The 12,299-nt window shown below is 39.2% G+C and overlaps 1 protein-coding gene across 11 annotated transcripts in view; it reads left to right on the forward strand.

Moving 5' to 3' along the window:
* Positions 1 to 12,299, forward strand: part of PRUNE2 (prune homolog 2 with BCH domain) — a 195,738-nt gene that overhangs the window by 91,243 nt on the left and 92,196 nt on the right. The gene's annotated exons all lie outside the window — the stretch shown is intronic.

The raw sequence follows: 12,299 nt of genomic DNA on the forward strand, positions 1-12,299 counted from the left end.
AAAGAAGTGGCCAGGAAGAATGGGGAAGTAGCGCCATCTGGCGGGCGAGCAAAGCAAAAAGCTTCCAGGGGTTTTATTAATCCAAAGAGGAGAGCAGCCAGGGCTGGGTTTACTAGTATGCCAAGCCCACAGTTCCTGTGTCCTGTGTGATCAAGGATACATTTCATGCAGATTAGACGAAACATCAGAGCAATTATACTTTAAATGTTGGGTGAGTTAAATCAAAATGTAATGTTGTGTCTCGTAAAAGCAGTTCCTTTTGATACATGCACTTACAAGACCACTTCTCAACTGGGGAATTTTCAGATTTTTGCCAAAATAGCTCTGTGTTGTCACAAGACTCCCGTCAACCGTAATCCTATATAATAAAAGGCTAATATGCAAATAGACTGAACTGCGGAATGACTGGTCACTATGATGTGCACTGACCACCAGGGGGCAGACACTCAACGCAGGAGCTGCCCCCTGGGGGTCAGTGCACTCTCACATGGGGAGCACTGCTCAGCCAGAAACCAGGATTACTGCTGGTGAGCGTAGCAGTGGTGGCGGCAGCACTAAGTATGTCTGGGGAGTGGGCCTAAGCTGTCAGTCTGACATCCCCCAAGGGCTCCTGGACTGTGAGAGGGTGCAGGTCAGGCTGAGCTACCCCACCCCCGGAATGCACTAATTTTATGCACCAGGCCTCTAGTTAAAAAATAAAACTTTAAAATAGGAAAAATGAATAAAATAAAGAAGATTCCAGGTATTTGAATGCACAATCACAAGTTGAAGAGGCAAAAGAAGCTGAGAAACAAAGACTTTATACCTTAGATAGGTTCCTTATCACCTTTCTCTTTAAATGCACATATAATTCTCACTAAAGTTATATTTGTCAATATTCTGCATGAAGATAGAAAACATTAATTTTGAATTTACTTACAATTTTACGTGATCAATGTTTTTAAAGAACTTTTAGCTTGATCTTACACTCACCGTAAGCCAATTCCCTCCTAAATTTCAGAATTTGGGGCTTTCAATCTTAAAATAAAACTCCATGGATTGAGAGGTTTAATTTTTTAATGTATGCAATAAATAAAATGGCAATTTAGGCTCTTTTCTTTCTTTCTGATTGATGAAGAACACAGCTAATCTTTCTCTCTTGAAGAGCAGGACTCGAATGTGTGCTCCCAGAGATGTCCTGGTTTTCTTCAGATCTGGATTTGATAGTTCTCTACATTGCAATGGAGGAGAAAAGCCCACTGCTTTCAAAACCACCACTGGTTTTCTGACTTACAGAGTTTTGTAAAGAATAGAATCTGGATATCTGTACTTTCTATCACAATAACTAACCATATCTGTTTGTTTATTTATTTTGGTTGGAGGGTGGAGGGATCAATTCTAGGGATATTTTCTAGGAGAGCTTTTTCCAAATATGATGATTTAAACAAACCAGACAAATATTCTGCCACATCATATTATGGATTTGTCTGGTATGCTTCCCAAGAAGACACAGATTTAGGGTTTCCCTGTGACAAAGGCAGAAGGGAATCCAAGGTATAGAGAACAATAACTTAGTGACCCAACTGTGACAGGTTACCTCTTCCTCTTTAAAAGTGAAATGTAAAGGAGCAAAGTGGTTTTGTCACAATAACTATCCAAAATACAATCTGCGAAAGCGCGGAGCACACACTAACTTAAAAATATGTTTTTTTAAAATTTATCTTTATTGTTGAAAGTATTACAGATGTTCCCTTTTTTCCCCCATTGACACCCTCCACCCTGCACAGTCCCCCCCCCCCGCCCCCCCCCCCAGGTCTTCACCGCACTATTGACTGTGTCTATGGGTTTTGCATATATGCATATCAGTTCTTTGGTTAATCTCTTCCCATTTCCCTTGCCCCCTTCCCTCTGAGATGCACCAGTCTGTTCCATGCTTCATTGTCTCAATTCCAGGCCATTCTCCTGACTCTAAACTTTAGTAACTTCATTGTTTACCATCAACATATTGACCTTACTAAGGTGTATGTGTGTGTGTGTGTGTGTGTGTGTGTGTGTGCATGCGTGTGCGTGCACATGCCCTGGGGAATTGCTGCCATCTGTCAGTGAAGAATACCTACCATTCTTGCAAAGAACAGTTGTTTGTATCCATCCAGACTGCTTAGCAAAGTATATGAGGAGAGGCTGTTGGTGAGGCAAAAGGAAAGTTTAACTCTTGTATTGTGTGTATGATATGGGTTTAGGTTTAGCAAGGCTAATGTGTGGATCCAGAAATGCTTAGCAAATTGATAGAGCAGGGACCTTCTGTTGAACATTAATCATTTCTTTCCTTACATTTTATACTTGTCTTCTATGATAGCTCAGAAAATAACAACAAATTCCCGTTGTTTTGTTTCGGCGTTTTGCAGCAGAGGGTCACTATCAGTCCATATTCCCACAGTATATCTTTTGGGTATGCATTAGCAACTTCCACGTTATATTTGTACACCTGGCATTTAATTAATTTCTAAAGTATGGATATTTTTTGAGGATAATGTACAACTCTCTTGGTTTTTATACACGCACTGGAAACTCACAAGGCAAACGAGAACTTGTCCTCTACTCTCTAATCCCATTACTCTAGACTTAGTTCAGTACCTCATCTTGTTTTACCCAGAATATAGCAATCAAGACTGTGACTAGTTCATGGGTGCCTTCGTGAAAGTTAGGGCAAGACCCCTCCTTCAGCTGATAGTGCCACTCGCCCCCGAAATGGCTTTGTGAGTAGATCCGGGCCTGGATCCTGGACTGAATTTCAGCCCTTCCCCCCAACTCTGGTTTGGATACCCTGCTCCAGCACAACCTTCAAGTGATGGGCCTGATAGACAGTTATGGGCTATCCGTATGTAACAAGCTTTCTGAGCTTGAATAGAAATAATCCCCAGTCTGCCCTTCACATTAAAAGGCAAGTCTAATTGCACTTACTCTCTTGCTGAAATCCTTCAGGGACTTGCTATATCTTTCCAGTTAAAATGAAACTTTCCTGTATGACATTTAGCGTATGATCCTGGTACCAACTTGTATGGCCTAAAACATAAATTTTTCCCCCATTAATGGGAGTCTTCTGTGGTCCACGCTTTATTCTGGAAGGAATTTTCCCTAATCACTCATCTAATGCTTTAACGTCAACCCCTTTATTGCTTTGACCTTCGAATGTTTGGTTTGCCTAGTTTAAATCTTACAAGGATATTGCTGACCGGGTACACTCATGTAATAACACAGCCTCTGAAGTTGGCATAGGAGACACATCTGCAGAGGTTGTTTTTTTTTCTTGTTCGGGTAGATAATGACTTGCATTTTGTTCAGAAGGAAACTGACTGTTTAACAAATGAGTTGCTGAAGGCGCCTCAGTTAACTCTCAGAACCACAAGTGCTTATTAGTGCACTTAGACAAACTTGAGCATGTGATACGGATTCTCTATATTACAAACCAAAAACAAACTCATAGTTCTTTTTATCTTTCTCTCATTTTCCTTTTATTGTATTTTTTTAACTACAAAAAAAATACATCCTTATTTTATTAAGAAAAATGGTAGAAATCACATAAAGAAATCTAAGTAAATTATCCTGCATGCCTACACCCTCAATTACCTTTCCCCAAGGTAACTAAAGTTAACAAATACAATGTTTACACAACCACATGCAGACTTACATACATATACATGGATATATATATATGTGTGTGTGTATATATACATATATATGGAATATGTAATTATATTGATGTTAACAATAGAATCATACTATCTACATTATTCTGGAACTTTATTCTCTTAACAGTATGTCAAGTAGAGATCTACATCTAACTCTGTCTTTTAATATCAAACTAGAGGCCCAGTGCACGAAATGCGTGCACAGGTAGGGTCTCTAGGCATGGTCAGCTATCAGGGCTGATCGAGGCCTTCTGGTTGCCAGCTGTCAGCTTCCTTCCCCAGCCTTCCTTTGCTTTGTGCTACCCTCCTGGTAGTAAGCGCATGTCATAGCAAGTGTTCTGGTCAAACTCCCGCGGTGACACTTTGCACATCAGCCTTTTATATATATAAACTATAGGTCCAGTGCACTAAAATTTGTGCACAGGAGGGGAGGTCTCTCAGCCCGGCCTGCCCCCTCTCACAGTCTGGGAGCCCTCAGAGGATGTCCTACAGGGAGCAGGCCTAAGCTGCAGTCTGCCTCCCTCTGTGGGAGGCTACTGGCTGATCAGGGAAGGTGCTGCCTCCATCATTCCGCCACTGCTGCCACTGACAGCCACTGTGGTTGCCTGCCCTTGGCCCTCACAGCCTCTACAGCTGCCTGCCCTCGGCCCTTGCAGCCACCATGGCTTTGTCTGGAAGGACAACTGGAAGGACGTCTGGTCTAATTAGCATATTATGCTTTTATTATTATAGACTAGAGGCCTGGTGCACAAATTTGTGCATGGGTAAGGTTCCTCTGGGTGGCCTTCAGGGATCGGGCTGAAACTTGCAGTCCAACATTGCCTGCAGCTCCTACCTGCTACTCCCATTCATCCTGGCTCCACTGTGCCTGTCGCAGGCTCATGCCCAATCAGTCCCAATAGGGAGAGGCTCATGCTTCACAGCAGTGCTCACCAGCCATGAGCCCTGTGCCTGGCATACTCCTAAGGGGAGTGGTCTGCGGGATTAGGCTAAAACTGGCTCTCCAACATCCCCTGAGGGGTCCCAGATTGTGAGAGGGTGAAGGCCAGGCTGAGGGACCCCACCGGTGCATGATTGGGCTGGGGAGGGACCACAGGAGGGCTCCAGGGCATGTCTGGCCCATCTCGCTCAGTCCTGATTGGCTGGACCCCAGCAGCAAGCTAACCTACTGGTTGGAGCATCTGCCCTCTCGTGGTTGGTCAGTGCACATCATAGAGACTGGTTGACAAGTTGACTGTCTGCCCTCTGTTGGTCAGTGCATGTCATAGCAAGTGGTTGAGCAGTCTTAGCATATCATTAGCATATTACGGTTTGATTGTTTGTTTGGTTCTGCTGTTCAATCTACTTGCATATTACCCTTTTATTATATAAGACTAGAGGCCCCGCACACACAAAATCATGTGTGAGTAGCTCACTTCCACTTGCCTCAAATGGCTGCACCGCCCATTGCTGCTCATAGCTCACTGCCCTGCCCTCTGCTGCTCATAACTCTCCACTGCTAATAGCTCTCCACCATTAGTAGCTCTCGCCCCACCCCGCCCACTGCGAGAGCCACTGATTGTTTGGTCGTGATGGTGTTACAGCGTGACAGCCAGAGGCCTTTTATATAAGAGATGGTATTTCTTTCTGGATGGAACATGACTGTTCTTTTATAGGAAGAGACGATCCCCATAGAGGGACAATCAAACTGTTTCCAACTTTCTGCCACCACGAGACAATGCTGCCTTAACTATCCTCAGACATATATTCCTACATAGTATTTCTTTTATAGAATACTTTCTCAAAACTTTAAGTTGTTTGGCTCATAAGCTATATTTATTTTTAATAGTGTCAGATTATTTTTTAAAACTTTGTTGTAATTCACACTCTTACCAACTATATTTTCCTGTGTCCTTAGCAGCTCTGGATTTTTTTTCTCCCTTTAAAATTTTAGATATCTGATAGTAAAAATCATGTCTCATTTGTGTTTAATTTGCATTTTCCTTAATACTTGTAAGATAGAACCTTTTTCATATGTTCATTGACCATTTACTTTTTTTCTTCCCTCAATTGCAAGTTTATTTCTTTTGCCTCTGTTTCAATTTGGTTGTTTGCCTTTTTCCTTATTGATTTTTTGGGAAGGTTGTGTATGTTAGGGATTCATATTTGCTTATCATAAATTCTACAGATCATTTTTCCACTTCATCATCTATCCGTTGTGTATAATATGTTAACACTATTTGTTAGTCAAAACACTCATTTTCTATTGAGTTTGAAATATCACCCTTGTCAAACATTAAATTCCTATATATACTTTTTGGACTCTGTATCCTGGTTCATCAACCAACTGCCGGTGCTGTTAGCTGGCACCTATTCCATGACACTTGTTTTGTGATATAACAAATATATTTTGATGATATCAGGAGAGATCACAACATAATATTATAAAGAAAAACAGTCCTATGATATTTAAAAATTATACATTTTGCTACATAAATATTTATATGTATAAGAGACTGTCCTAGCATATACATTTTGTTACATAAATATTTATATGAATAAGAGGACTGTCCTAGCATAATATTCATTTTATGTACCATATTACCTTTCTCAGATAAAACCAGTCCCGAATTACAAAATACAGTGTCCCCCCAAAAATGTACACACACTTTAACAGCTTATAGCTCAATTTTGAAAATGAAATGTATTTTAGTAAACTCTGCCTATAACTATTCAAAGTGTGTATATACATTTTTGGGAACAACCTATATATCCTTGGCCCCAGGGAATTCTGGTAAGAAATTATAGACCTATATTTGGGAAAGGCTTGGTGGAGCTTTTTTGTTACCATTATTAATGATGGCATCAAAGAATATTAGTACTATCATTTATTGAGTACTTACTGATATATAGGTATTGCTTTAAACTGAGAGCTGGAGGCTATAACTCTTCACAGTGAGATATGCAAAGACAGAACTGTGTTGGATATAGTTGGCATCCCCTAGGAATTCCAACATGTATTCTCACATCTTAGGTATATATGTCCACGAGATTTTTCTCTTATTCCCTGGGTCTCCATTTCATTTCTGCAACATTCGTGTTCTGTGTGGAAAATAGGTTTCATAAAAACTTATATCTTAGCTCTCTACCTACAAGTATCTTCTTAAAAGCAGAGGTGGATAACTTTGCTCTTGGTTTCTCGAGGCACTTTGAATGAAATATCCTTTTATTATCCACTCATAATGTAGTTTGGTAGTGGTCCTTAAACCCTTAGCTCGACTTTATCTCAGTTTCCTCACTTATAAAATGGACTCAAATACCAGCTTTATCCATTTCATGGGGTGATTGTGAGGCTCTGAGGAGCTAATATATGTAAAGGACTGTGAAAGGTATTAAGTGGTCTATGACACATGATGACTGACTTCATCCTTCTAAAAATATCTTCCCAACGCTGTCTCTTGAATTCTAAATATGATCGTCTACAATTCTCAGTGTTCAGAGTTCTAGACACAAGTTACCTAGAATTGGACCCCCAAAAGTAAATGATGAAAGCCAGATGACTCTGAGCATGCCCTGAAAGGCATTCCTTGATTCCTGTGAATTTTTAGACCAAAGTTGTTGCCTAGGACCCTGAAAACTTTAGAGTGTCAGTGAGCTTGCAGACGCGCAGTGGTTAAATCAATAGTTAATGATGTTCGTCATGTAATTTGAGCCTCTAGTTTGTTTATGCTAGACCAACTTTATCCATACTCCAAACAAATTATCTCTTATAATTACCAGCCCGAAGATAAATCTCTAAATGTTTTTCTGATGATAGTGCTGTGGTTGGCAGGTGTTAAAAGTGCCTCCCAGGGACAAAGATTGAAGATGAGCTTGTTCCCGCGAATCCTTCAGGCGAGGATGTTGAGCTTTCTCTCTCACCATGTGCAAAGGAGCCTTGTATGGTGCCCTGTTAATGAAATCTAACAGGCAAAGGTCGTATATCTTTACAAAGAAAAATGCAAAGCTGGTATGTGATAAATGGGCTCCGTGGGGATCAGTGAATGAGATTTGGTGAGAAAACCCATGTTCATTCAATTGGCGTGGTTTCTCTCTGATGTTATGCCTTAAATATATCTTCGTAGTGATTCTCCTCACCTGGTAGAATGATTAAAATAAATACAAAAATGAGAAATCTATGTGTCTTTAGGCCTTGAACCAAAGTGACTGGTAATCCAATTTAATGTTGAACATTTCTCACATTAGAGAAAGCTGTAGATCTTTAAAGAAATTCTTTTTTATAAATTGCCTAATATCAATGTGCTTTTAAAGTCTTGTAAAGGAAGAAGTCTTAATATCTATATGCTTTTATTAGTACTAGCAGAATGCTAATTAGTACATGCAAACGTGCAAGGTTTTAACCAAAAAAATTGTGCTGTTTGTAAATAAACTGAAAATCAATATGCTTTGAGATTAAAAAATAAGTTAAATCTGGAATTATAAAGAGTTAAATAAATCAGATATTGTTGAAACAAATAACTGCTGGTTTTAGGAGAAGTTACCAGTTCATTTGCTGTAGTTGTACTGCTGAGCTAAGAGACAGTTCAATAAATCAACCCAAGCTTGATGGATTCTTCAATTCATTGAAATGAGTGTGTGGAAGAGAAAAGAAATCTCTTAGTATTCCCTCTTTGACAAAAGGGTATGCAAAGAGCCTGAATGGATGAATGGTTGATTAATTTTGCTAGAAATTTTCTTGACAGCAGGAAATGTGTTTTTGCATTACTTTGTTTGCCTGGGATTTATTTGGTAGAGTATGAATTATTGCATGGGAATTTGTACCTGAGGCAATGTTGCTAAAGTAGATAGCTCCTAGAGAGTTTTCTGACTATGGGACCTGTAATGTTTTTATATGGTTTTGTACTCTACACCCTTATGAGTTGCCCTACAGCAGTTTACGTAGATGTCAGCTCTCCCTGATGTTAGTAGTAAAGTCAAGCACTGCCCGTGATTCAATATTGAGCTTGGTTTAAGGGATCATTTGTGTCCCTTTCAAGAAAGGATGGAGCTGGAGGCAAGCAACTGCCAAAGCTTGTTAATTCCTAGACTCATCAATCTGGCACTTCACTTAGAGACTCTTACCTTTAAATAAGGAAGAGGAGGCACAAGGTACGCCCTTGTGCTTCTATTTACAGTAAGCCCACAAATGACCATATTTCTTAGTTTTATGTCAAGAAAGGATACAGCTAGCTACACATGAAAAGACATAGGCTGCCGTTGATGACAGTTAAACTTTGTGAGACTAGAAATAGTCTCTCTACTTACTACTGCATACCTTTCCCTAAAGCACAATGAATGCTATGTCACACAGGTGACCTTTTCTGGGTGGGTGGGTAGATAGTACTTTAATTGCTTATACAGGGGTGGGAGGGAAAGTACTAGTGTACCTGTTAATAATGGCAGACTTTGTAATCACAGACAACACAATAACTTCAAGAGAAACATCAAAAGTGCTTTATGCAAAGTAATGTCCATCGCTAGCTACACATTTCCCCTATCTTTCAGGTAATTTGTGGATACCGTCCCAATAGAACTTTTCTTATTTTGAGGCAAACTATTCAGAGAACCAATTTTCCACTTCTTGGTATGTTTTGAGGTGCTGCTCTGAAAGTGTGTGTGCTATTGATCAGAACAAGTGGTAATCGGAAAGAGCAAGGTCTGGTGAATACAGCAGCTGGGTTAATACTTCCCAGGCAAGATCTTTTAATGTGTCTTTAACCAGTTTTGAAGTGTGTGGTAGTGTGTGATCATGAAGCAAAATTACTTTGCCATGTCTTCTGGCATATTCTGATCATTTCATGATCAAAACATGGTTTAAATTGATTATTTGTTATTGGTAGTGATCAGTATTAATGGTTTCATCTGGTTTTAGAAGCTCATAATACACCATACCTTCCTGATCTCACCAAACTCAGAGTTATTGTCTTCTTTCTGAAGTGATTTGGCCTTGTAGGCAATGTTGATGGTTGACCTGGATAAACCCAGGATTTTGTGCATTTGAGATTCTCAAAATAAATCCACTTTTTATCACCAGTCACAATTAGATGCAAAAAAGACTTTCTTTCGTGCTGTTGAAGCAACATTTTACTGATGACTTTTCGGTTTTCTATTCGTCTTTCATTCAGTTGATGTGGCACCCATTTTCCTTCCTTTAAAATCTTTCTCATTGCTTGTAAATGATTGGAAATTGTTTGCTGTGCAATGTTTAATCTTTCTGCAAGTTGTTTTTGAGTTTGACAAGCATCTTCATCCAATAATGTTTGTAATTGTTGGTCTTCAAACTTTTTCGGTTGACCTAGGCATTCTTAGTCTTTCACATTGAAATCATCACTTTTAAAGCATTTAAACTAGCATTTACAAGTATCTTGAGATGGAGCATGTTCTCCATAAGCTTTCCGAAGTATTCAGCAGCACTTTTCTTTAAAATAATGAATTAAAACTTCCCATAAATGCTCTTTTTTTTGGCACAAAATTCAACATTTTTAACTGTAAAAATATCTATGATTTTAACACCTTCAGCAAATTTGACATATGAAATTTTGAAGCTTGCTGTCAATACAACAAAATAGCATACATATCAAATTGCATATATATCAACATACGTGTAACTCCCATCTGTTGAAAAATATCTGCATTATTATCTGGTATACCTAGTAGGTTTACAGTTGTTCATATGGAAAATAATACAACAATTATTAAATAATAATATAAGAATACACTTTGTGTTTTGCATACTCACAACTATAAACCTACTTTTGCCCACCCTTGTATTTATACCTCCTCTACTGCCATATTCTGATGCTAGAATACTGCAAAGCACAAGGTGGAAGCCGCTCATAAATTATTCAGCAACTTCCGGCATATTTTGTTGTCTGTCAAGGGGTTAACACCAGAACTTCTCTTTCTTTTAGGTGCCAGACTGGAAATTATCATTAGCATAAGGCACAGCATGTAGCCTACTTTTGCTTGCATTATGTATATGTTTTATTTACAGACCAACACCAAATCTCCTGAATGCCTGTGACCATGGTACATATATTATTTCTGAAAAATAATGCATAGAGAAATTCTCTCTTAAAAGTTTTCAAACGCCCATACTCTACTAAGCCATGATGCTACAAAATAATTTTTTATCCAAATTTGACTTCTGATTTTTTCTCTTTAGATTACAATACACAGATGAGAAGTGGTTAAGGGAAAGACAATGTTAAGTTAAATAAGTTTCTCTCCCCCTTCCTCTCTCTCTCAGATCAATCAATCATAGAAATGTAGAATCCCAGGCCCCATCCCAGACTTACTAAATCAGAATCTGTATGTTAACAAGATTCCCAGGTGGTGTGTATTAAAGTTGGAGAGGCTCAAAACCCTTATTTTTTGTGAGGTGAGGAGGTAGGGCCACACCCCCTTGCCTCTGACAGTAGAAGCTCCCTCTCTTGTCCTTTCCTGAACTAATGGTTCGCTGAATTGGACACGTTTTCCATTCTGCTTTGTAACATGTACTGACTGATAACCCAGGTGAATGCTCCCAGCTCTCTGAAAATGTTCTAGAATTCCCAGGGCCATGTGTACCCTTTGATGAATTCAGTGTTTACTAAGAACCAGCTTTGTTTGCTCCCAAACCTGTTTATAACAGTTGTGCTAGTTAACACAGTTACACAATTTAAAGAACACATGGATGAAATAAGAATAGGATGGTTATTTCTAAGATGAATGCTTCGGAAAGGTTCCGTGAAATAAAATGAAACATACTCTCAGTGAAACATGCTCTTAGATTAGGGCAATAGCAATGTCATCGGGAGCTTGCTAGAGAAATTACAATTTCTGACTGGCCCCGACCTGCTGACTCAGAAACCCTGGGAGTGGGCCCAGGTATGTTTCCAGAAGCCCCAGTGCAGAACCTGGTGCAGCTAAGGTTTGAGGCCCATTAAAAGCACAACATGGAATAAGATCTTGCTTTTCCAATTAATCAGGGTTGTTATACTGTCTGGCCAATTTGTCAGGCACTTTCTCTAAACCTGGCAGCCCCTTCAATCAGAAATTTTAATAGAAACAATGGGCTACAACAAAAGAATCTTAGATAGAAAAGGCAAAAAAAAAAAGATTATCTATAAACTGCACCTAAGGATCTAGTAGTTGACAGAGGAATGTACTGTTAAACCAAGTTGTAGCTGTTGATGCTGTGGCTGCTGTCTCACGGAGCTGACTCTGAGACAGCTGGACTAAGCGTTTTACAGATTATCTCATTTTATAAAGTAGGTAATATCCTCATTTTCGAGATGAAGGAACTGAAGCTTAGCACAATCAAGTAACTCGCATAAAGGTGCAGAGATAACAGGGTGTGGGGCTAGGATTTGAATCCTGGGCTATAAGAGTTTAAACCCATGCTTTTAAGTACTTCCTTTTATTATTGCTTATTTGTAGGGAGTTATGCCTACTTTAAAAAAAAATAGGACATGAACATACATTTTTGGAATTGGGTTTTCCCAGTGACTATGAAAGCTCACTCAGTGATTATCGAATGGAAATAAGAAGCACTGATGTAGAAACTGTGTCTACACAGCATGAATTGAAAATGTTTATTATATCAATATGACCACTGTTTTCCACCTTAGC

Source organism: Pipistrellus hanaki (assembly GCF_964339955.1).
Source record: "Pipistrellus hanaki genome assembly, chromosome: 11".
Taxonomy (NCBI): domain Eukaryota; kingdom Metazoa; phylum Chordata; class Mammalia; order Chiroptera; family Vespertilionidae; genus Pipistrellus; species Pipistrellus hanaki.